Source organism: Thermobia domestica, chromosome 6 (assembly GCF_964235325.1).
Source record: "Thermobia domestica chromosome 6, izTheDome1.hap1.1, whole genome shotgun sequence".
NCBI lineage: Eukaryota > Metazoa > Arthropoda > Insecta > Zygentoma > Lepismatidae > Thermobia > Thermobia domestica.
In genome coordinates, this window is record NC_137459.1 from 307,576,478 (window position 1) to 307,603,302 (window position 26,825).

Below are 26,825 nucleotides of genomic sequence, written 5' to 3' on the forward strand. Positions count from 1 at the left end.
CTCGAATCAACTATTGGAGTTATTTAGCGTATTTTTTTAATATCACAAAATTTAAGGTGTATTTATTACGGCATGGATATATTACGCACAATATTTTTATACAATTTGTATATATATATATAATTTTTTTTAAAAATAGACCATTTAGAATTATTTATCCTTACAATTTTTTATATCCACAAATTCAAGGTGAGGGATATGCGATATTGATATTTTCAGAAAGTGTTGACCACCCTACAGAATGTCGATCCTGTGCCGTGTCGATCCTGTGCCGTGTCGATCCTATGCCGTGTCGATCCTGTGCCGTGTCGATCCTGTGCCGTTTCGGTCCTATGCCGTGTCGGCCCTATGCCGTGTCGATCCTACGCCGTTTCGTTCCTATGCCGTTTCGATCGTATGACGGTTCTCTCCTATATATCCTTGAGAAAATAATTGTTACTTAATATTGCGTAATTATAAAATAATGTATTTTTTATTATTTCGATCGTATGAAAGTTCTGCTGTCGATCCTATGCCGTGTCGATCCTACGCCGTGTCGATCCTATGCCGTGTCGATCCTACGCCGTGTCGATCCTATGCCGTGTCGATCCTACGCCGTGTCGGTCCTGTGCATGTAACCCGAAGAAACTGAATGGTCCATTTTTGCAATAAGACGTCTGAGTATCATCTGCCTATAATGACTTTTGAATACTCGAATGATACCTTGATCCAGTGGTTGACAGACTGATGTGGTGTTCGGAGGTAAAAAAATTAACTCTACATTTTTTAATTTTAGTTGTGGGTGGGAAGAAGCGTTGTCGAGGAAAAGTAGAACTTTTCTTTTTTGTTTTGCCATTTTCTTGTCAAAATTTGTAACCCATTCTGTCATGATATCCCTTGTCATCCATGATCTTTTGTTCGCTGTCCATTCTACAGGTAGTTTTCTAACGTCAATGCCTTTAAAACAGCGAGGTTTTGCTGCTTTCCCAATAACTAATGGTTTTTCTTTGTCCCCTGCCATATTTGCACACAAAAGCACAGTTAATCGTTCCTTTGATATTTTCCCACCCGAACATTTCTCACCGCGAAAACTTAATGTCTTTTCAGGTAAAGCACGAAAGAGAAGACCCGTTTCATCTGCGTTATAAATGTTTTCTTCACTATAGCCTGAAATAATGGACTCAAGTTTATCCTTCCAGTCTTCAACCTGCTTTACTGGAACGTCGATTGATTCCCCACAAATGGTTTTAAAAGTTATGTTGTGCCTGGTACGAAATTTTTCCAGCCAGCCATTCGACGCTTTAAAATTTTCGAACCCTAGCTCTTTTGCTGCTTCCCTAGCTTTCTCCTGAACTAAAGGACCGGAAATTGGTATGTTCTTACTTCTTGCTACTGAAAACCATTCGAAGACAACACTATCGACAGCTAGACCTTCACTTTTTGGAAATTTATTTTTCCTACTATCACTGCCGTTTTCACGCCACTGCTTTAAAATATTGTCCTTTTGTTGTAGAATGGAACTAATTTGAGTCTTACCAACATTAAACTTCTCGGCAGTTACCCGGGCACTGCTTTTCGTTTTTTCAACCCACTCGATCACTTCAACTTTTTCGCGAATTGTTAAAGTCTTCCGCTTCGCGGCCATCGTACTTAACTAAATGTAACCAATCCACAAATTATACGCACAACACGGCACTCTCTTTTGCACTGCATCAACTGATGAAGAATAATATGCCGAAGATGTTTGGATATTTTCCTACATGAGAGGGGAAAGCGGGAGGCAAAGCGTTTTTCATTTATTTCATATTTTCAGAACCTTCTCAAAAGATGCGTTAGGAACCAACTAACTGGCTAAACTCTTTTGTTTAGCGAAAAAGGCATGCTTTTTCCTCTACAAGGGCAATAAAACTCATTAGCAAGTGTCCTCTGAGAATCCTCAGTGCGGTTGCGGAAGAAACATGTGTGTTTGGTACTGACGCGGTATCTTCGTTGGCGGAATGGATGAAAAGGCAAGTTATTGAGAGTGCATTTGTTTATTGGTCCCAATCACAAAGACTAGAGAAAGTAAAAAAAAAAAATAATAATAATAATAATAAAAAATAAAAAAAAGAGGAAGCCGGGAGAACTCCAACCCAGGCTTGTTACAGCACCATAAGTAAAATAAAAATGTTGCTTCCCCCCCCCAAAAAAAAAGTAAGAGAGGAAACATTGCTCGTTGAAAATGTTGTAAAACAAACAATGTTTTGTTATCTATGAAATTGTCGGGAAAGATGCAAGGCCCAGAGGCAAAAGGGCTAAATTTGTTAGGGAAGGGAAGATCTTTCGCATAGAATTCTTGGCCACACGACTGACCCTGCATGAGTGTTATTGCTTATTGAAGGTTTCCTAGGATTTCCACCAGAAAGCAATTTATTGCAGACAGAAAAAAGAAGAATTTCAAGTTCAGCTTGAAGCTGTTCTATATGATGGCTCACCAGGTCAGATAGATACACTTGTGGGGAAAAGACTTTTCTGTCTACGGTAATGTATCGCAGAACCGAGAATAATTCCTGTCCGTTATGAAGAGGTTATTGAAACGTTTGGGGGGGAAAAGGACTGTCCGCGTCCGTATCTGAGAGTGTCCGCTAAAGGGAGGGTTTTGTTCCATAAGAGGACATATATTTTTGCCGGGACAAAAAATAATGTCCGCATTATAGAGGTGTCCGTTAAGGGAGGTTTCACTGTATTCACCACGATTTCCAAACAGAATACAAAGATATCCATTACTGACTTTCAACCTCAGATCATAGTTATGTATTTATCACAAAAAATCATTTGTCGGGTAACTACTCGATCTTCTGTCAAAAAATATTAAAATGTATCTAGGTATCCCTCCTTAGTGTTTTTCTATTTTAACAATGATCTAATAACGTAAGAATGAGGTTTGAAAATAGATTACTTCCCTAATTCTTCGCAAAGATGTGTATAGTTATTTATGCTGTTTTTAAATACGAAGTTCCATTAAGGTACAACGAAATACACAGAACATTCTATTCTGGGCAGGAGATTAAACTACTCAGCCATCTTCCAAACTTCCTCACGCAAACTTTTTGAACCTGTTGAAAGTTTATAAACTTTCGGAATGAAAACGTGGAAGACTACTTGGTAGTATGGAGAAGCATATATTGATTATAAATGGTTACATATATTATTAAGTTGTAATAAAACGAGATACACACGAACATAAACATTTTTAAATTTATGTACAGATTTTAAACATAAACAATTATTGACGTAATTCATCTGTCGGATGCTACACAGGAAATGAACACAGATGACAAGTGAAGATCACGATCTGATACGACGCTTATCAAGTTTTGTTTTTAGGTAAAATAAGTGTTCGTTTGAAATAAAACCTTGAGTTAAGTGATTGAAAAGGCCTGTAAGATGATAGAATTTATTTGTCCATAGTGTAATTAGTGCAAAAAGGAAGCAAGTTTATAAGTGTAATTTTGTGACTAGTGCGTGCGTGTGTGTGTGTGTGTTTTCGTGCATGTGGGACTCGACGGTGTTCGTGTCCATTCATAAATAAGTTTGAATGCTAATAAAGTGATATTCCACAAAATTAAATATAGCAACCATATCCAAAGTGAAACACACATATATGTGCCCATGCGAGGCAATTCTTAAGGTTTAACAACTTTTTATGTTCTACCAAGTGTGAGAAATCTAATTATGTAATAATATTATGATTATTTGTTTACTATGTAAGGGATGCAAACTGAGGTCATAGATGTCATTGATACAGCATTTTCTTTTATAAATTAGCGATTTATTATATTTATATATTTCACATTATTCTTGATAATCCCAGTAAATTGTCCTACTAGCACTACATCCATGAAAATTTGAACTGCTTTTCTTTTTCTTTTTTGAAAACAAAAATCGTAGCTTAGATGTCATCGAACTCATTATTAATAATACAGCTTAGCAATACAATATTATTTCCTTGGACGATTCCGAGGCATGTAAAACCGTACTTCCCTAAAGTTTAACTGAAAACATATTTTCTCAGAAAGAGTAGAAGGTTGTGGTCTTTCTAGTTCACGATACAATTTTCGAAAAAAAAAAAAAAAAAAAAAAACTTTGATGTCTAAATAATTTTATTTTTGAAAAATTATTGCAGTTATTGAAGGCATAATTCAAGAATTGAAGGCCAATTTCCGATCAATGTATTATTATTATACTTTTTATAATAATCCATAGTTTCATGTCTGGTAGCCTGGATACGTAAACGATGTTCTTAAACTTTTAAATATTTGTCTCTTGTATTTGAAATCACTAGGAAAATTTACAACAAAATTATAAACGAAGACCTTACTTGTAGTACTGGTAAATAAAAACACATCTTTCACGTAATATTTTAACGTATATTCATCAATGAAGCTTATAACGTAAATTGAATCGATTCAGTTAAAATATAACTGTCCATTCTGAATTTATAATCTATGCTTTAAAACGTCAGTGATAGGGTCATCGCTTTTCATTACACTTTACTCGTTCCATCAAGTCTTCCATCATTAAATTGTAATTTTGATCATTATTTCGCCTATAGGACATAATCATCAATTACTTTTTTTGTATTCCGTTTATTTTTTCAAACTTCAAGTGCAAAGAAATATAGGCTTACTTATTTCACACGTAATTGGTGTGTACAAGTGTTAATTAAAGAGTAGGGAAACCTAATTTTCGGAACTACACACTCGAATCATTCATACGTTTTATTTACAGTTTTCACAATAATCTTTAAATGCAGAGATATCTAAATACACCAAACAATGTACGTTTGTTAAGAGTACACACAATTAAATAACCTTGTATATTTTACCTGTAATCTGCATAAATGCAAAATATAGTGCAAAGGGTAATTTTGAAGGCGACAATCACATTCAGTTAAATAAAAACGTGAAATCCTGTAAGAAAAACAACGCAATCAACATAGACAAGAAGTAAAGTTGAACAACTCTTCATAATAGTGGAATAACTTTTGTTAAATTAGTAAATATAATTGGCCTTCTTATAGTTAATTGACCGGTATACTAATTTCTGAAAATGATAATTTGCACTGGAGCTACGAGCACGTATTTTAAGATATTCAATACCTTCTACAAACGATATCTACTCATACTTGTAGCTAGTAGGGTGTTTATTAGGGTATAATCAAAGAATTCAAGAACACAATAAGTCTTTCCTTGATACTGTTGAACCAAATTTAGTTTCCTGTTTCACATAGTAGGATTATATCCGAAAGTATATTTCGGCAACACATTGGGTCAACGTACAGTCACGCTGAAAAGAATGAACACGAATTCCTCTTTGAACTGGTTTACACCTTAATCCGAGATTACCAAAGAACTGTGAAAAGCATATATTTTTCGTCTCTTTCTGAGCTTGCTTTCAAGTCCATGCATAAAAATATCCCACCTGTGAGTAAGAGCAGATGATATGTGTTTTCCCATATGTATAATTTCAAATCAATTGCGCATTCAAAACTGTATATAATGTAAAATTTTTATCCCTTGTTGAATGGTCGAATATATTCATGTTCATGAAAAACCAGGCCTTTTTCTTCCTCATTTCTTTTCACCAATACACCAACGGTATTATGTATTTAAAAGTGGTATAGTCACAGATCACACTAACAAACTAAAAGTAAAATTCAGAGCTTCTTGAAATTATTCTCTTTGGCGTTTGATTCTTTTATTTGGTCTGGTATCTGTTCCATATGCTCTAATATATATATATATATTTTCTAATGAGTCCTAAGAAGTAATATGTCTATACAATAATTTTCGATGCTATACTAGTATATACCATTATTAATTTTGGGTTGAAGAAGCCCGGTTTCGAAGTGCTCAGTTTTAGCGCACGGTCCCTTAACTTCGAATCTTGAATGTGACAGACGATGTGTGCAAGCATTTCTGATGATTGTCGTTTCGTTTTTCATCGTCTATCATATTTCATCACTCTGAGCATGATCTCGTTTGTGTCAATCCTCATGTTGATGTATACTGACAGATGTTGAGGTATATGCTTTCAGTTGTCAATCCTCAATAATATTCCATGTTATTCATGATAGTTTAAAAGTATCTTACTGCTTTCCTTATCATAGTTCAGCTAATACAAAAATTTTAAAACAACTGCTGTGTTGTTACGATTTTCAATTCTTTGGTTCAGTTAGATTAGGTAATTATATAACACCACAGTTCGAATTATTAGTAGTGTAATCCATATACAATTATTTGCTACTTACTACGAAGATTATTTAAGGATTACACACTAGTTTCAATCATATAAACACACACACACTATATTTCGCAATAATTATCAGTTGCTTTACAGTACGCATCTCAATTACGACGTCTTGTTGAATTATATCTCGATATATATCTATAAACAAGTACATAGTAACGAAAACTATTACCTCAGTAACCGGATCACTGTCATGACAACGAGTAAACAAACGTTTCTACCTAGCGACGGAAAAATAAACACTCACAAATCAACACTCTTCATGACATTTATTACATCTTTTTTTTTTATTTATTTTTTTTTTTTTTTAAATATGTAGGTAGTACCAGATAAAACAGCACTTTTGCCCAAAATCTTAACTATATATAAAACTACATGAGCTGACAAGTTATTGAGCACTTCCTGTCGTGCTACAATGATTAAATTTGGCATGATTGTAGCTTTTCGGGACAAACCCACAGGTAAGTTGCTAAAAGTGAATATTTTTAATTTCTAGGAGGTCTGAAGGAAAGATGAAGATTTTATCAATACTTTGATTGATATACGTATCCTAAGGAGGAGAGAAGGTTCAAATATTTTCCATAAACCAATTCCTCCCATGCGAAGATCCGGACATTTCAACTGGTTACATATTAATATACGATATAGTTACTTATCTTTATTTTCTTCTCTTTGTTCGTGGCTTGTCACTACAGGATTCCAGGATAATTTCAGGCGACGTTACATTTAAATTCTTTTAAATGTATTTTTATGCTTTGAATGATAGTATAATTACACCCAGATTTTCGCGTACACCAAAACGTAGAAGCACTACATCAAAGTATTTTAAGCACTTAAAGACACTAACACTGACACTGATGTCCAGATATGAATCTCCAGTTGGATTTTCAAATTGATTCAGACCACATTTAAGTTATCTTAGTTTTCTCTTCTTCTCTTAAAATAGTACAGGAAGCGTTTCTCATAATTTTAATTTAGAGTGCTTTGCACGTGCAATTTAAATTTAGACTGGGGTGAATGTTGGTAAAGGAACTACGGTATCGCTCTCATTTTGAAAAAGGAGGTATCTCTCTCATCTTCTCATTTTGAAGCAGGTTGAATTGGATATCTTCTAGTGGAGAATGTTGACGAGAGGATCTTGAAGTAATTGTTATGGGGACGATGTTGTAAACAATGTTGTGTTCTCCAATCCAAAGGACAGGGTTAGGGTAGGAAATGTTGAAATTGGTGTTTAATGTGTAGTTCAGTGTTTAGTTCAGTGTTGAGGTCCATTGTCAAATTCGGTTTCCAAATGAAGGAAAATTGCTATGGTTGGTTAGCAGGGTTGGCAAAAACCATGGTTTTTATTTAAAAAAAAAAAAACAAATAAACCGTTTTTTTTTTTTTGTTTAAACCAGGTTTTTTTGGTTTAAACCAGGTTTTTATGGTTTAAATAATTTGCTCTATATATTCATATCATATATGGAGAGAAATAAGTTTGTTTCGCCTTGATGTTATTATGCAACAACCGGGTTATGCTGGAAGGGGTCACATAAGCTTAAAGTGGAATAAAAACCGCTTCTCGAGTTACGTCCGAGAGAAATTGTCCTCCATTTGAACTCGGAACCAGGACTAATTGGCTACAAATGCGATACGTCTGCCGACTCACTCACGAAGGAATCCTGATTAAAAAAAAAAAAAAAAAAAAAAAAAAAAAAAAAAAAAAAAACGATGTACTGATCTTTACATGCTTCTTAATATAACTGTCAAGAGTCATTTCAGAAGGACAAAAAGATAAACAGTTGCACAAGTAAAACCATTACACAGAATTACATATGAACAATTTTAAAGTACTACGGAGTACAGAAGAACTAATTTAGTTCAAGTTAGTTAACAACGACTTTTATTGGTCCAAATTAAAGAAACACACCGACTTAATCTGCATATCAATAGAAAAATGAATAAAGATACGAATTATTTGAGTCCACTTTGGCTCAGACTCATTTATACATAAATAGATACCAAAGATACTTATTTCACTAAATGCCTCTCGTGGGGTCTGTACGACCTCCCCCCCACACACACGCACAAAAAGTACGGCATTTTCGATGTATTTCATCAATAGTAAACATTGAAACGAAACAATATTTAGAATTTTTCTTCGATTGCAATTATATAACAATAATAACAACTACAAAAAATCACAAAATAAACATTTATAAACTTACAAAAAAAAGTTGCTTTTGTAGTATAATCTTTTTGAGTAATGAATGGAGAATTTAGGTCTGAATATAATACGAATAATATACGGGAGTGAAACGTGATAACCCACAAATGTGTGTTCATCAAGATTTCACAAACACTTACACTTTTACGAACATTTTTTTTTTTGTTTTTTTTGTTTTTTGGTTTAAACCAGTTGGTTTTTTTGAAAAAAACAGCTGGTTTAAACCAGCCAACCCTGTTGGTTAAGCACTTGCTTAGAGACTGTAGGAATAGTTCTAATGCTTATTGACCGTGGATCCATATTAGGAAGCTGTTATCTATAAATCGAAGCGAGAAAAAAATATTAATGGAGTGGTGAGCGGCGGAGTTGATTGTTCCAGATGTTCCGTGAATTGCTTGGCGTATGAAAGAGTTATTCGAGTGCCAAGGGCACTATCTGTTATTTGAAAATATTGATAACTTTAAAAGGTGAAGTAATTAATGTCTAGAATAAAACCAGGCAAGTTGCATTAGGAATTGCGTTTTTTTAATGTTAAGAGCGTGTGTATATGAATTTTTTAAAGGAGACGAGTCCGTAGGTAAGTGGGATAGTGCATGTGTAATAAAGGTACGTCTATGAATGCGTCGGTATTTGGGGGCAGATTTTATATATATATATATATAGAATGATCGGAGATTGTATCAAGGAAAGAAAATATGCATTCTGTGGAGCTGCTAATACTGTAAACAATGGGTTTCTTGGGTTGCCCTATTTATGGACTTTAATTAGAAGATAGAACCTAACAGCTTTGTCGACTTTTGGAATAAGGGGAAAGAAGTTTGAGATAGGCTCTTGAGTGGCAAATTGTGCGGAGCCATTCTTCAAAGGTCTGTAATAAATGTTGTTGGAAAGTTGCTGTAGTGCTTCGGAACTGTAGTCTTGAGTAGTTCTTGATCACCGTTGTGAAGCCCTTATTTGCAGGACTGATGGTAGTAATGGAGTCAAAATGCAGCGCGGAGATTGCTCTGTATTTAGTAGGTGTAATATTGATGTGTGCTTGAAATGTATATGATAAATGAGAGTTAGAAATTTGTTTCGAAATAAAGGTTGTGTATAATTTCTAGCACTTAGGAAGGGGAGGAAGATGAGAGAAGTCTATTGATACTGGGATGAATTTGTGAGGAGCATCGTTAGTTATCAGGTTAGGTTGATCAGTAATGCTGCCAGAGCAGATTGTAGGTCAAGGAAAGAGAAGGTTAGATCATACGATAAAAACTTCTCTTCAGTCGGGATGAGCGGCCGTAAAGCTAGATTGAGAACTTGTCGAAGTTATTCCTCTTGTGTAGATAAAAGCATTGAGCTGTCACAAGCTATCGCTTGGGTATTTTATTGGTTACTTTCGGTTAGAATGTTAGGTTTTCGTCGGTTTAATAATGCTGTAAGCCGAGGGAAAAGGTGAAAATAGATACTGTTTACTGGAGAGGAAAAAATGTAGTTGAAGAATATGACCGTGAGAAAGGGTGATGAGACAGTCATAAGAATTTGCAGAGATGTTTATAGGGAAGCTGTACTAAAGGATGGTAAGCTTCCGCGCACGAAAGTTCTAAATTAAAGAAGAAAAAATTAAATTAAGAAAGGGGGGATAATGAAAGGGATAGGATAATTTTCTAGAGGGATTGAACTTCGCTAAATGTAAACTTGAACAGCAGTGATTGGCAAAAAAAAAGTAGGATATATTCCTGAGAGAAAAAACAGAAACTGGGATTCTATTGGTTTATGCCTTTTGGAGCGAGTTTCAATCTGTATCTCTTTTAGTCAGGCCCGTATTTATATATTGTGCGACCCTGTGCTCTAAATAATTTGCCGCCCCCTTCCGCACAAACTTATGTCTCAAACAAGGAAACAAGCCGTGATTTTGCAAATACAGAGGGTGTTTCCGGTTCTATGGTGACGATTTCAAACTGCATTTAGCTTAAGGGAAACCATGTCTACACCATTGAGAGTGCTCTATTTGGTAGCCCTCCATCTGGGCAGTTACCCGATAGCGAAGTTTCCACTGTAGGAAACTAGCACGCAATGTAGTAATGTCAAGCCTCAACCACTTCTTCTCACAGGCTTTCCGTAGTCCTTCAATGGTGTGGAGTCTTCTGTGAAACAAGGCTCGACACGGGTTGAGCGAGATGTGTGACTTAACGCCTTGTCTTGATGCACCCACACAGGATTATTGTCCCTCCCGCAGAGATTGGAAATGTCATGGAGATAAACGGATGTCAGGACGTTAGTCTAATAATATTCCGAATTCACCTTTGTATTTTTGGCTACACGATGTATGGCCAGCTTGCTCTGATACAAGTATCCAGCAGTGATCATAAAGTCTGTGCCAAAACTTTCCTTGCATTCACTAAACCATCTTTGAAAGTTCCTCGCACCTGTCAATCGATAAAAAAATGCACGTGGCTTGTGACAGTCATCCAGATAAATATATGCCTCGTCCAGTGTTACAACAAACTTCCATTTTTCACAGGTCTAGTGCCGCTTATACAGATTTCGACAATTGGTGCGACTTTCCTGGATGTGTTTTAGCAAGAGCTTATGAACACGCCCCTTCCGTTGCTTTACCAACCTCAGATCACAGTGAATCATGGTGTGCACTATCTTCAGTTATGTCTGTAGCCAGTTCGCAATACTTTTTTGTGTAGGTGGTGTTAGGTCCCAAAAATCAATTAATTCAAAATTATACTTAGCACACTTATATCTCTACATGTAATATTCTAAGTGTGATCTCGAAATCCTTAAATCACTGTAACCACATATCCATTAACATCCCTTTATTTTTAATCTATACTCATTCATATACTCATTAAATCATATATCATCTGTATCTTAATATCTTACTCTTAATAATCAAAATTTGTATCGTGTTAATTCTCTTCCTAGTATTTCAATAATCTTCATAAAACTAACTCAATATGTATCTCAATCTAACACTTAAATCTTATATCATATCCTATAATATCTGCACATACAAATTCCTGTTTTTCCTAACGGATAGTGTCAATTAATGAACACTTTGTGCCCTCTTATATTCCAACGGGTGGCTTTTCCCTGGTGACCACAGCCCTGACTTCCCGAATTTTAGCTCGTATGCGGTTAGTGGCAGGTCAAGGGTTGGCCTGTTTCTGCCACACAGGAATCATCCCACGCCTCGTCTTACTTGCCCCTTTCAACGCCTGTGATATACAATTTTTGGACACAGTGAATCCATGCTTCTTGCACAGTTTGACAATGGCACTGTAACTGTAGTTCACGTCGGAAAGGGCAGTTATGTAGCCTTCCCAATAGGCACTTATTTTGGGCGGCATTTGTCCTGATATGCGCTTACCATACCTGTCACGCAGAGTCAATGGTCCAAGGAAGTCACACGATTTTCAGCTTTCTTCTCTTCTCGCTTGGTGGTGCTGTATAAGGTGTGTAATTTCGTCACCATAGATTGGAAACAACTTCTGTATACCAGCTCTTGTTGAGTAGCAGTTGAGGTATTACAAGTTAAAACGTAATTTTGAATGCCCTAATTCTCTCAATGACGATTATGATATGTTCTGTCCGAAGGTAGGCGTTTGATCCGGACTCTGGACAAGGTAAACCCATGGTAGTCTGCCATTGCCTTCCGTGGGATGATGATGACGTACTATGGACGGGACGTACAGCTTAACTTGGGATCCGAACAACTTATGTCTCCATCTGGAATCAAACCCGAGACCTCTTGATTACAAGACAACGGGCTTAACCACTCATCCATTGAGAAAAAAAGTTTTTTTGTAGCGCTTTTCAACTCGAGAACCGTAATAGATATAAACATTAAATTTTAATGTATTTTAAAGCTCTCAGAGAAATGATCCAAATGACCGTTCCAGCTCCCTAGGTCACAACTGATCTGAGATATGGGGGTGCAAAGTCCCCATAAGAATAACATGAGGGCATTTTAAAAATAATCGAAAACGAATAATACTAGAGTTGAATTCATAGTTTTTAGGGTCGCTGAGATGAATAGTGACTGTTTTAACACAATTCAACTTCAAGTTCATATTCCACTTCCCAGAGAGAGGGCGATATTTTAAAAAGAATTGAAAACGACAGATATTAATGTTGAATTCATAGTTTTGAAGGTTACTGAGTTTAACAATATCCGTTTTCATGATGTTCAAGTTCACTCTCATCCCTTGGAGTTGGGGTGGGAGAGGATGGCTCTTTTTTAAAAAAATACTCAGATAAGCTAGCAAATTAACTACTGTAATTAGAGCAAATTAAACACATTAACATAGTTTCTCGCGTTTGCGCGGAACTCTGCAGGTTGTTACTTTAAATATTACTTTATTGCGAATAATGTTTAAAAAATCCAAAATTTTGCCGCCCCCTAAATTCCTCCGCCTTGTGCTCGAGCACAAAATAGCACTTATCTAAACACGGGGCTGCTTTTAGTGTATGTGATTATATATGAAATCTTTAGTTTACTCCCACAGTTATGCCGTGTAGGCTAAAGGAGACACTGGTGATGCGAATGAATGAAATAGTGGAATGAAGAAGTGGGAGAAAACAAGAACCACGAGAAAACACACACACGGTGTTTGTCCACCACAAAGTCTACTTGGCGTGACCTGGGATCGAACCAGGGCTCTCAGGCACCGAAGTTCAATTCTATCACTGAATCACCGCTTTCCCCTGTATGTGATTATGTTTCCGCTGTTTCTGGTAAGTAATTCACTTTCCGTTCCCGTTTCGGAGTTCCTTTGTTCGAACGCTATAATGAATTACTTGCCAGAAAATACTGAAAACAATTCCACACACTAATAAAATACATTATAAGATCTGTCGCTAAAGCATTAAAGCTCTGTCGTAGATAGGAGGGGAAGAAGTAGGAAGAAAACAAAACGAAAACTAAAGAACAGAGAAATAGCTGTGAAACGTCCAAGTTGGCCCCATGTTGATATGTATGGACACGTTTTAGTATTACAAGGCTGAAAATAGAGTCTAATGGAGAAAAATAAAGCTAATGAAATGGATGGGTCAGTAAGAGTGCAGAGAAGCTAAAGAATAATAAATGGACAGAAAAATAGATCCTTTCGATATATAAAACCACATGAACTGACATAAAATAAAGGGGTACTTCCGTTTGATGTGGAAAATTGAAATATGGCATGATTGTAGTTTTCCGGAACTAACCCAAAGAAAAATTGCCAAAAGTGAATATTTTTAATTTTTAGGGGGTCTAAAGGGGGGGGGGTGAAAAAATTCACCACGTTATTTAAATGGGCTTTTTTTTTTGGACATAGTCTCACATTTTAGGTACTTGGAATTGAAATAATAACTTGAAATTTGGTATGCTTGTATATACGTTTTTGTTATCGTTATCTAAGTAAATAACCAAAAATAAAAATTTCCAACTTTAGAATGGTTTTGTGGAAAACTGAAAAATCTTTCCCATGTTATTTATATGAGATCTCTTCTACACCCCAAAATATTCGGCAGGATTTAAATGGTGAAATTTGGCATGAATGTAGCCTTTGGGGAGTACCCCATAGGAAAATTGCCGAAAGTAAATATTTTTAGTTTGTAAGGTGTCTAATGGGAGGATGAAGAAATTGCCATTTTATTGAAATGGGCATTTTTTTTGGGATACGAGATCTTATTTTTTAGATAGTTAAAATAGGAAAAGAAACTTGAAAATCTGTAGAATTGTGGATTTAGGAAGTGCAAGGCCGTAGGCTAAGCAAAAGTGGGGCTTAGGGGCAAAGTCCCCATCTGACCAAATTCAAGACATATTAAGAGCAAATGCAGGAAATTCACTCTTGATGCAAAGACAGATATATAAGAGATGCGAGGTTATAGGGCGAGAAAACATGGGGGTCCGGGGGCGGAGCCCCCAGCTATCAAAAGCTAGTGTGTATATATATATATATATATATATATATATATATATATATATATATATAATACAAATAAAAAAAAGAATTAAAAATTGAAAGTAAGAGTTAGTAAAGAAGTTAACAAGTAATAAATAAGCAACAATAATTTTAAAAAAACTATATATAATATAATGCAGAATTAAATGTAGAAAAATGTAACATTTTTAGTGTATGTCAAATTAAGTAGGGCAGAATTTGAGTGTCCCAGGAATGTCTGTGTAGTTGTTGATACGAATCGAAAGAGGTGTAGAGTTTTCCAAACATACTAGATTACACAATAGATGTACGTTTATGGATGTAAATGAGGTTGAAATAATCTCAGCTACTGGAGTGATGAGAGTATATTTTATCTTTGTGATGGAGTGTTGGAAGATCAAACTAATTCTACTATAGCATAAATTTTACGTCAATGTTCCTGTTATTTCTTTAGTGAAATGCGGGATATTTTAATGTACCTGTGTACGTAATGAGGGCGAGCGTCTTCGGTAAACGATTTTAGTTGGGGCCAAATTCTTTCGTTTTCAGATGAGGTGATGAGTATGGAGTAAGCAAGAGTCATTATTTTCTGTAGAGAATGAAGTCTGAGATAGCATTAGGTAAGGAAGTTTGGAGTAGAGAATTTTACAGTAACTTTTTTGTTTGTTTGTTCTTGGTGATGTTTCTTGATTGACTTAATTATTTGCTGGTAAGGCTGAGGGTGTACTCCCGCTTGAAGAGTACTGAAGAGAGGCTCTTGAGGTACTTATTGAGGGACTATATGGAGAAAGCAGATACAGGTTCCTCGAATGCCAGTTGCGCTTGAAGTAGAGAACTTTTTTGTGAGGGTAATGTGTGTGATTATTGTTTCACTATCTCCTAGGAACAATTTAATTTCCATTTCCTTTTCAGGATTCCTTTGTATCAAACATATATATTTAAAACTCCTTGAATCGTTTTATAGTTATTCACCTCTTCTTATATACAAACCTCTTCTTTGTCAGTTTTAGCCTACACGGCTGAAATGTGGGACGTCAAATTAAAGATCTCTGTATTGTTAGAATAATTATTAATATTTCTTGTAATGAAGGAGTCAAAGACACAATGTGTTCTGTGTCTTTGGTTCTTGAACTGTCATCATTCTACATAATTCTAATATAATCAAATTCCAAGTTTATTGTTAACTAAGTAACGTCAGTTACAAATTTACTTCCAGTTATGAGTCTTCTATCACCTGGGATATTTTAAATGTTACTTTTCCTAAGTTTGCACCATTTCGTACTCTTGGCTAACCGGTTGCACTATATCAACTTCCTATATTATTGTTATGAGGGTATGGTGTTAAATACGTAATTTTTAGGGATCTAGGGATAAGTTTTTTGAGGATAGGTTTGGATTGAAATATTGGCTGTCGTCTTGAGAGTTGTGTTTGTGCAGCACATGCTTCAGCAAGAAAATCCAAACAATTTTTCTAGCTAAGAATTCGAGTTCCAGAATCATTGTGGAACGTATTTCCGGAGAATGTTTGTATAATAATTAAGTACAGTATTTGGCGATTGAAATTCATAAAACCTTTATTAGAACTCTTTCCGTAAATTACTTTAATTATGTGCCTAATATAGTAATATTTTACATTATATTCCTCTGGCTTAGAGGGAAAAACGTAGATTCTTAAATTATGTATATCTTTACAGTCAATGTATTTTTCTTTGTATCCTTAGTATCAAATGCAAATTTACTAGAAAATTTTGAACGTGTACGTTCTCTTGAGTTTAAGCCTTATAAAGCGTTGCATTTTGAGTGTTTACTGTAACATGTGAATTCAATACAAACATTTTACAAAGGGCCACATGAAAGTTTTACGTTCTATCGTATGCATATTGAGTTTTAATATTTTGTTCATTTCAAACTTTATCACATTAAAGAAAGAAAATAAAACATTTTACAATCTCTTTATTAACAATCTTGTAAATCACGATTAATTTGTATTCCCTATCAACACTCTGATTTTCTGGAGAAATTTCTAAAATATGAAGTAAAAAGAGTTCAAAAATACTTTTTTCTTCCTTTGTTATTCTATCTACTGTTATGATTAGCATCAAAGAGGATTGAGAAATTGAGTTTCCTAAACTGTTTTCTTTACCACCAAAGTCTTATCTAATTCCATACGTGATATTTTTCTGCGTTAATGTGCTATTATAAATTTTTGAGATGAAAGTTCTTTTTCATTTTTGTACTCAGTAAGAACAGTAACAATTATGTAGCATGTTTTTAACTTCAAAACATAGTTTCCTTCACTCGCTTAAAGCTGTAATGCTTTCTGTGATTTTAGCCTTATTTTCAGCTGTTTGCCTCATTCTAAGTTTGTCTGTGATCACGAGGAATAAACGAAAATCATTCTGTTACTGGGTGAAAGAACATCACTTGCCACAAGATCATTATGAGGGTATGCTGCTTTTCACAAAGCTAAACAACACTGTCAGTTTTTTTTTTTTTTTTTTTTTTACTATTTTTATTTTTATTATGTATTCTATTATAGATAAGATTTTAATTCCTCATTCTTTTGAAAATATTACACATTTCTTTGCACATAAGTTTTCTTACTAACGCGGGCATGGAGGAAAGTTCAACTGCGGCAAAGAAAGGATTATTAAGTCCCTTACTCCTGCATGAAAACATGTAAAAATTTTATTGCAAGTTCACGAAAGCTATATATAATTTTGTAGATCTAGTAAGTGACAATAGTCATTATGGCCTTTACGTTATGCTCTTATGTAACACTGAGACTATGAAAAAGAACGGGACCTGCTATTAAAGTGGTATTCGAATCACTACTCAGACAAAAAACAAAAAAAAAAGTAGTTTAACGTCCCACGGTTATGCTCTTTAGGCTAAAGCAGGCGAGTGATTAAAGAAAGTGAAACATTGTGAAATTAATTTTTTCTGCTCTCCCACCGGGAATCGAACCCGGGACCACGTGATCAAAGGTACATGCGCTAGTCACTAAACTAGAGGGAAAGCTAAATCACCACTTCTTTCTTTTTTCTTTTTCTTTTTTTTTAAATCCGAGACATTAGCGCGCCTGTCGTGAGACTGAAGGAACTTTATTACAGAAAGCCACGCGTGAAACTTGAGTAAATTACAGTTTTCTGTGTAGTATAATAATGACATACACGTCATGTAAGACATTCAACTGATGCACAACAGCATTGACAACCAAAGAGGAATACTGGCTCACTTCATGTGTATTGCCACTAACCTGACAGCTTTCAGAAATCTGGAGGAGCAAGCTAAATTTGAATGCACCATGCAAAATACCCAAGCTAATTCACGGTTGAATAATAGAGATAAGTCTGGCTGCTGGCTGGTCTGAAACAAGGACCACGATATCTCACATTCATGCTGGTAATTAGTGCGTACTGGTTAATACTGATAATTCCGTACCAGCACACAATTCATTCATTCAGTGAAAAACCTACTGAAACCCGTCACTGTAAAATCCTCTAGTCCAAACTTTCTTACACCATACTACCCCAACTTCCGTTCCCTACAGAAATTAATGAATATTTTTTACGCACACTCACCTCCTCAACTAAAATTGTAAAGGCTTTTCTGACCCTCTACATAGTCGTTTACCGAACCTCCCTGCTTGTGAAAAACTCAAATGTAAAACTTTTCCTATATTCGATACCAGTTCGATCTCATTTTAATTTTCTCCATCCAGTTAAGTACAATGCTTCCGGAGGAGACAATATTGTCGAAACTCTTAACTCCTCTCTCGGATCTCAACAATCACGGCTATTCCTAATTCATGTATGATCAGTTTTTATTTCTTCTTGCATGCAGTATGTGATAAGCAAATATATTATACACACAATTAATTATATCAGTGATATATGGTGTTCATTGAGCAAAACACTCCAAACAATAAAGATTCATCTTAGACTGGAGAAATGGTTATCCATCGTTTTTCATTATAAATTGGAGCTCCTCCGTGGCTAAGCGGTTAGCGTACGCGCCTTTGGCGTCGGAGACCCGGGTTCGATTCCCGGCGGGAGCTCATGTGGTTCGGATTCCACGTTAATCAGTAGGTCCACGTCTCATATAGCGTCGCTACTGAACGGGACGTTAAACTCAAAATCAACTCAACTCATTATAATTATGGCCATGACACTAACGCCTGAGAGATATGTAACTCCTGTGTACATCGAGGTGGTGTTGGAATGTATAGCTCGTAGGATATGATGCTTTACTTTTTTAAAACTGCAACACTTCCAGTGTATCCATAAAAATATAATAACGGCCATGTTTTTAAAATTTTCAATTTGAACTGGACAACCTACACAAAATTTGGAATCGACCAGTGAAAATGCCATTTTCTAGCGCTTGTGGTTTTCGAGATCTCACTGTCGAAAGGATTGGGGACAAACATATAAACCTAGCATTGTAATATATAGACTAGCTGAACCTGCGCTCTCTACACAGCGCATCATTCGCATATGAGCATGAATCTCGTTGTTCCTCACATCTGTACATGTTCCTTTACAGACACAAGTGAAAGATGTCTTGATAAAAATCGACAAGAGATACCGTAAATTGGAGATTTTTTCGATTACTTTTTCAATATCTCGCACCGTTTGCAAGATTTGAGCCTACTTCCGGTTGGAGTTCTTAATTCGTGTATGATCAGTGTTTTATTTCGTTTTGCATGCAGTATGTAATAAGCAAATACATTAAGTATAATGTCAATGATATATGATGTTCATTGGGTAAAACACTCCAAACAATGAAGATTCATCTTAGCCTGGAGTAATGGTTATCCTTCATTTTTCATTATCATTTAGCCATGAAACAAATGCTTGAGAGATATGCAACCCCTGTATATAATTTTGTGGTGTTGGAATGTATAATGCATAGGATATGATGCTTTATTTATTTATTTTTCAATTTCAACACTTCCAGTATAGCCGTAAAAATGTAATAAAAAATAATGGCCATGTTTTTTCTAAATATTCAATTAGAACTGGACAATCTACATAAAATTTGCAATCGATCAGTGAAAACGTCATCTTTCTAGAGCCTGTAGTTTCCGAGATCTCGTTGTCGAAAGGATTGGCCACAAACATAAACGTCCAGAAACATATAGTCTAAAAGAACTCCAAAGATGACAGCACAATTCATTTGCATTGATTTTGGAGAAGGCTTATTAAAATACAAAGCCTTTGAACAATAATTTAAAAAAAATTAAAAAAAAAAGATCTATTTAAATAATGTATTTAAAGTACAAATATTTTAAAATATTTGTTTATGTTAAACGTGAGATCACAAATAACCGTAAATGAAACGTTTGAAATCAAAAGTTAGAGGTTGGAGCTCAAGCGCTTTTATAGCATTTTAATAGATAGATAATTAAAAGTCAAGGGAAAGTCCCCTGTGAAAACTTTCACGGAGATAAATATAATAAGCAGAGGCCAGCCAGATTTTCCTATTTTCCTTGAAAAGAATTAGGGAAGAATTGTGTGTTTATTCTTATTTATTGACAATGAGTGACAAAAACCTTCATTTTACACATGCCAGTAAAGTTTTAATGTTATAATAATGAACAGAACTTAATTATTATAATGGACTCTGATCCCTTCTTTCTGTCTTACTCTATTTTGATAGTTATTTTTCAAGCTCTGGTAAGGAGTTCATAAATGACATGTCTAGTTGTTTCATAGCATTGGTCCACAAACATTCGTTTCTATACGCCTTCTTGTTTTTTATTGAGATGGTAAGAAGAAATACTGTCCGATGTAGGAGGTTTAGAAATGTAAAAAAGTGGATGCATTGGATTTGGCTACAGTGTGAGTTACAGTGTAGCACGAGTTTTCGTTGAATTCGCACCTGTAAAATGGTTAAAGAAAAATTGGTTGATTCTTTTAGTTGTCATATAATAACGATATTGGAATTGCAATTAGTAATACAGTGGAGTTTTCCTTTGTTCCATTCGTGTCGCTGTTCCACTGGATAAACGAGTTTCGTGAATTGTAGTTATTGTTATACTTTGTATGTTGTGCAGTATGTCTGCTCATACTATTTTCTTTTACATAGTAATGTTTGTTGCACGAGGAAACTATTTGTAATAATCCAGAAGTTTTCTGTTTCCCTTCCTTTTTACACGTGACAGCTTGCGAGTAGTATTGTGCACAAGGTAGCAACGATATATCCTATATCTTATTCTTTTTTTGGAAAAACATTTTCAGGGAAAGGAGAACAAAGGCAACTGATAGGTAATAAAAGATGAAGAAAATCTTCTAACGTCAAACGGCTTGTATTCAAACAGTGTGTCGTAACTAACAGCTTTTTTTTTTTTTTTTTTTTAATTTATTTATTTGTTATTCAGTGCGTGAAAGCAAGCTGTTAGATTTTTGCTTTATTTTATTATATTTCATTTTATTTATTTTTAATTAACCAGCTTGTCGCCTACCTTTGTAACTGCTTTCCCTTGATAATATTCCAGCAACGAAACGAAGTATTGAATTTCACGTTACTACTTTGTGCCTGATACTGACCCCTAGTTGTTACAACTCGTTGCCTGAGGAAGCAACTCAGGTATGTAGTTCTGAAATATTATTTTGTTTCTTTGTGTTGCTGTTTTTTAACATCTTGCCCGGTTGGTAAACATGTAATATGTTTTGTTTCCTTTACAGTTAAATAGTTGTGATTATGTTAGTACACAACATTTTACGGTCGTATTTAATTTATATATATAATATTATTTGAATCAAAATTATAAGTTATTGTTCCCTTCGCTTTGTTTATGAATTCCTATGTGGTAATGTATGTTTTACTTTTATGGGGTAAATTTTCATTTTATTTATCTTTTATTGTAAATGTTAATATATATTTGTAGTTCTATAATTTTCCTTAACCGAAGTTGTACAAAAAGTTTGTTTCCTTGTATCTAATTAGATCGTTGGTCAGGTTCATTTTCAACATATGACGTATGAGTCGTGTCTTGTAGTCAACTATAAAAAAAAAAAATATCCTTGTACTTACCAGTATTATTTTCTTTGTATAAACAACTACATTTTGAACCTACACTTGGTCATCATCAGATATTTGAAGAAATAAAAGGGAAAAGAGAATAAAATTTTCATAAATCTGTTCGTGGTAATAGATACTTTCGTAAAGACAAGGTTCGTATGGAGACCTCGCTATCCTAAGCTGCCTGACTTCAGAATTGCCGTATTAAACTGATAGATGCCTCATAAAATCTGAAAACACCTTCCGAAATTATGGGCTAGTTGACCTCTCTCCAACTTAAAAAAGTAAATAAAAAAAAATATACTCCATAACTAATCCATCTATATATCGTTCAACTTAGGGATAGTTGGGGTAAGTGCGGATACGTTCTTCAACTTTCAACTACTGTACCAGTAATAGCTTTTCGGATTATCAAACTGAAAGTAGGATCATATTAACTTTGGTTTGTACACTTGATAACCATAGGGTCCATTTGGAAGCAATGTAAATACTTGTTCCACAATAAAATGTTCATTAAAAATGAGTTACTGTGCCCATTAACCCTGCTTTTTGGGGTAAGTGGGGACAATACCTGTTGTCTACTGCTGATTAGTTCCAAGTTTCATATTTCTGCTGCAGTTCTAGCCAGAGATACATTTTGAAAATGGTACTGTGGCAAATGTAGGAAAAACAAGTAATGCCAATATTTCAAAAATATGTTTTATTTTGTTGAGGAAACTCTGATATTAGAAATATGTGCTGGACATCATTTACTTATCCCAGAAGCATTGGAATAATGAAAAATATGTGATTACCCTTTGCCCTGCGGCTTGATATTTGGTATGGGAAAAGTGAAGACAACAAAATAAGCTTTAGTGTAGTACATAAAAAAGAGCTCCTGATGATGTACGTCTCTGGACTATGATAACCAAATACTGAATAGTACAGTTCTAAACAGTTTTAACAGTTCTGCCTAACAGTTCTAAAAATGGACAAACAAGAATAAATTAGGTACACCCTGAAGCCTGTGTAGACTCATAGGCCGTTGCCTTAAAAAGTGATGACTATTAGTGAGCATTGTAAGGCATCTAATACAAATCTACTTATTCTTTATAGGATACAAATAGGGTCTACACAAGACATTGACTGCATGAACTAGATTTGTAGTCTATAGTTTTGCCTTAAAGAACGATAGTGTTTATCAGTATCAGCTACAATAGAAGACTTAATTGCGAAAGACATCACACTGCCAAACTTAACAGGGCCATAGAAAATAACCCTTTTGTGTACATCTTCTCGAAATGGAAAACGAAATTGTATGCCAATTCATTCACGGAACTTCATTTCATACACATTTTTGCTAACTGACTTTATGACTCTGCCAATGTACCAATTTTTCACGTAATCAGCTGCATAATACTCATTTTCTTCCACTTGCTCTAAGCCAGGCATTCCACTCTCTTCATCATTTTCGATGTATTACCGGAAATACCTGCATCTGTATCCGTGTCCCCACTTACCCTACAGGTATGAAATTTGTGTCCCCACTTACCCCACTGTACAAAAGTGTGGGGTAAGTGGGGACACCTCAATTGTAATATACTGACGAACATAACACAGGACATTCAATTTTCATAAGTACCTTATCATCTCTTCTTAGCCGTACAATGTACAATGTTTTCTCCTGGTGCTTCTGTGACAATTATCTCAGGATAGCCAAACGCTTCAAGATCCACGCAAGTTGATCGCATGCTAAAACATGGACCCATTTTTGGCATACGGATATTCTTTTGTACTCTTCATATTAGTTAAAACCGCTCTACCAGACGAATGGCATTGTATTCACACTCTTAAAATTTCAGGAACTGTTTTCATATATATATATATATATATATATATATATATATATATATATACCAGATTTTAGAAAACGCGTCTGTCCCCACTTACCCCAACTACCTACAGATTTCTGTAATTCCTGAATTTTCTTTAAGCTTCCAAGCTTTAGACTCTCCCTTGGAGTCTTGGTCACGAAGGTTAAAAACAGGAAGAAAAAGAATAGAAACATCAAGGAATAAAAATGGAATGGACTTACCAGGGGAACAACTGTGTTGTACGGAAACACGTTGTCAAGTACGTCAGAAAGGCGCGCAAATTGACTACACCGGATTTTATTTTGCATCATCTTCATCTGTTGATCACTGTTAGGGAGAGTCGAAAGTTGGAAGCTTAAAGAAAATTCAGGAATTACAGAAATCTGTGAGTAGAATGATAGAATTCCTGAGCACGTTTTTGCATTGTCTAATCTCCCTGCATTGTTATTAGATTTGAAGAAATTTGAGTTTTGCTAATGTTACACAATCTGTTATACATTTAATGTTGTAACACACAAGTTGGATGTTCTCTTTTCATCCTGTATTCTCTAATATTAGATGATAAATATATATATATATATTGAGTGATCCCTATACATGTTTTCTCACAGGAAGAATAAACTTAATAATACCACTCTTTCTAAATAGCTTGTAAAATAACTTTCATATTCAGTTAAATGTTTCTCTGCATTTTCGCTGTTTCAACGGTCGTATTTAAACCAAATCATTTGAACATCTTTCTGTTATGTTGTTTACTAGTTGAAAACTCGGGAAACCAATCCATGGTAAGTTTTAGTCGTCCTGTTTCTTATTTTGCAGAGGATTACAGTCACTAGTCTCCCTCAAACATTTATCAAGATATTTTATAACTTTTTTTTTCCTGAGCCCCTTCCTGGCTAAACGGTTAGCGTACACGCCTTTGGCGTAGGAGACCTGGGTTCGATTCCTGGCAGCAGCTCATGTGGTTCGGATTCCACGTTAATCAGTAGATCCCGTCTCATATAACCTCGCTGCTGGATAAGACGTTAACCTCAAAATCAACTCAACGCTTTCCTTTCCTATTGTTTAGGATAATGGGAAAAGGCCTTCGAAAGAAATTTTAGCAGATATTCACCTTAACTTTTTAAAGTTGGTTTGTTGAATTCGAGTTTAACTTCCTTTTTCAGCACTGAGGCGATACGAGACGTGAACTTGCAGTTTAAGGTGGAATCCAGGCCTCGTACTGCGTTGAAATTTCGTTTTCTAATTGGGATCTCATGTATCAAATGCACTTATACTAGCTACTAGACCAGCGGGAAGGGCTTTTATTTTAAAGTACTATATAGGCTTATACTGTACAAAACTGTGAAAGCCGATCATTTTCTATAGAATTTGTGTAGAATTTGTTCTTTTCTTTTTTTATATTAATAAGTAAAAAAAAAAAAAAATGAACTATAGTAATTTTCTTTCTCTCTACTGTAACCCTAATCACATACTTCATTAAAAAAAAAATAGTATCATTTTAAAGAAACAAAAGTCATCCTTGAACCTTTTAACACTTATTATGGAAGATCGCGAGGAGTTACTCTGACTTCATGCTGATACTATGCTCAATCGACTCGTTTTTACATATGAAACAATTACGCAAACGAAGAAACCCTCGATCGCAGGCTTGTTTGAATTACGAACGTTAGTAGTTCAAAATTAAACAGATTTTGAAGAAAGTTTGAAGTAACTATTTCTTGAAATAAACCCTTTGTTTTTGGTATTGAGGGTTTTCTTAGGTGTCCAGCACAGTGATGAGGTCAAAACGTATGCAATTAGCACGATAAAGACACTTATTGGAGAAGGGTGGGGGAATAATGGCGTCTTACAACTTGCAAATTGCCTCCTATTTCGCACACCGGCTCGATAAACTAGTAAAATGTATTTGCTACCCCTATTCGACTGTATTGTCATTCACATATACCTCTCCTCTGTGGCCACCTTCAAATTGAACAATCACATTTGTCTCCGAAACGCTTTGCCAGGCGTGCGAAATTGAATGAAGAATGTCGTGTTATTCCTAATTAATCTTATAATAACCTATATTGTGATGTTCTTGCCTTCTGTAGGTAGGACTGAGACCCTATTTTCTCTAAAGGATCTGTCACCAATGTGTTGTTTTGCCCAGATCAGATGTCCAGAAACATTTTGCACTTTGTGCACTACAATATAGTATCATATGTGGAAAACAAAATTCAGTTTATTTTTGAAATGAAGTTAAACCAAATAAATTATCCACCACAGACTCGCACTGACAGTGAATACGAATATCAGTTTACACCACCTGCATTTCATTTGTAGTTCATCGCGCGGAATTGGCGCTTCAAACAGATTACTCAGCGCCAAAGCGGCTGCCTGCGGAACTATCGTGAGTGGTACTCCGAACCGTGTTGGCCTATGCTTATGCATTGCGGAAGACGGTGTTTCAAATACATCGCTTGCCATGTTTTTTCAGCGAATGGAAATGTTGATTATGGGAAAATATTGGTCAAACCCGAGTAAACATTTGAAGATATTGAGCGACAAAATAGGCGAAAAATTAAGAAAGAAAAAAATAGCAGGAATGTGGGTTCCAAGCTGTGAAAAAGGTGGCTTTTATTCTGGAGAAAACCGATGTTTGCATACATTGTCGCTAGCTGATTGTTTGCTTTTTGACCACATTTATCGCCGAATATCGTAAAATATTCCCTGAAGTTCGGCCACTATTTTCCCACAATCGCCATTAAAATCCGTTGAAAATTTGAAAAAGACGCTAGCGATGAGATATTGAAACACCGTCTTCCACAATGTATAAGCAGAGGCCGACTGGGTTCAGAGTTCCTTTCACGTTAGTTCAGCGGCCAAGCGTTTCGGAGACAAATGCCATTGTTCAATTTAAAGGTGACCCCACAGGGAAGTGACATTTGAATGACAATAGGGATGGCAAATACATTTTATCAGGCTATCGACCCAGTGTGCCAAACAGAAGGCAATCTGCAAGTTGTAGGATGCTATTACCCTTCACCTCCTCCCTAACAAGTACTTTTACCTTGCAAAATGCGTACGTTTTGACATCATCACTGTGCTGGGTGCCCAAGAAAATCATCGATACCAAAAATGAAACGTGTATCTCAAAAATAGTTACTTCATACTTTTTGCAAAATCTGTTGAATTTTAAAATTTTAACGCCCGTAATTCAAACAGGCTTGCGATCGAGGATTTCTCCATTTGCGTAATTGTTTCACATGTAAAAATGAGTCGATTGAGCATAGTATCGATATGAAGTTAGAGTAACACTTCGCTGTCTTCCCTAGTTAGTTTCAAACCTTAAGATGGAATCATTCGAAAACTCTCATTCAAACAGTGGTGGTATTCAGGTCGCTCGAACCGGTTGTTAAATTGCCTGTTCACCTATAGATCCAGAACGAAAGAAAATTAATTAACTAGTACTATTTTTTAAAATTAATATTCAAAATATCAACTTAAGCTATATACTATGTGACTTAATCCTACTTACTAGTATTAGTATCATTGAAATAAATAACA

The 26,825-nt window shown here is 35.3% G+C and overlaps 1 protein-coding gene across 3 annotated transcripts in view; it reads left to right on the forward strand.

The window, feature by feature from the left end:
- The first annotated feature begins 3,034 nt into the window (after positions 1-3,034).
- The window catches only part of Su(H) (recombining binding protein suppressor of hairless), a 697,852-nt gene continuing 674,061 nt past the window's right edge, over positions 3,035-26,825 (forward strand). Inside the window, exon 1 of one of the 3 annotated variants that reach the window (XM_081762936.1) lies at positions 3,035-3,345. The gene's annotated coding sequence lies outside the window, so the exon portion shown is untranslated. Of the gene's footprint in view, positions 3,346-3,426; positions 3,650-20,918; positions 20,989-26,825 lie in introns of those variants that run through there. The other 2 variants (XM_081762937.1, XM_081762938.1) reach the window with 2 other exon arrangements.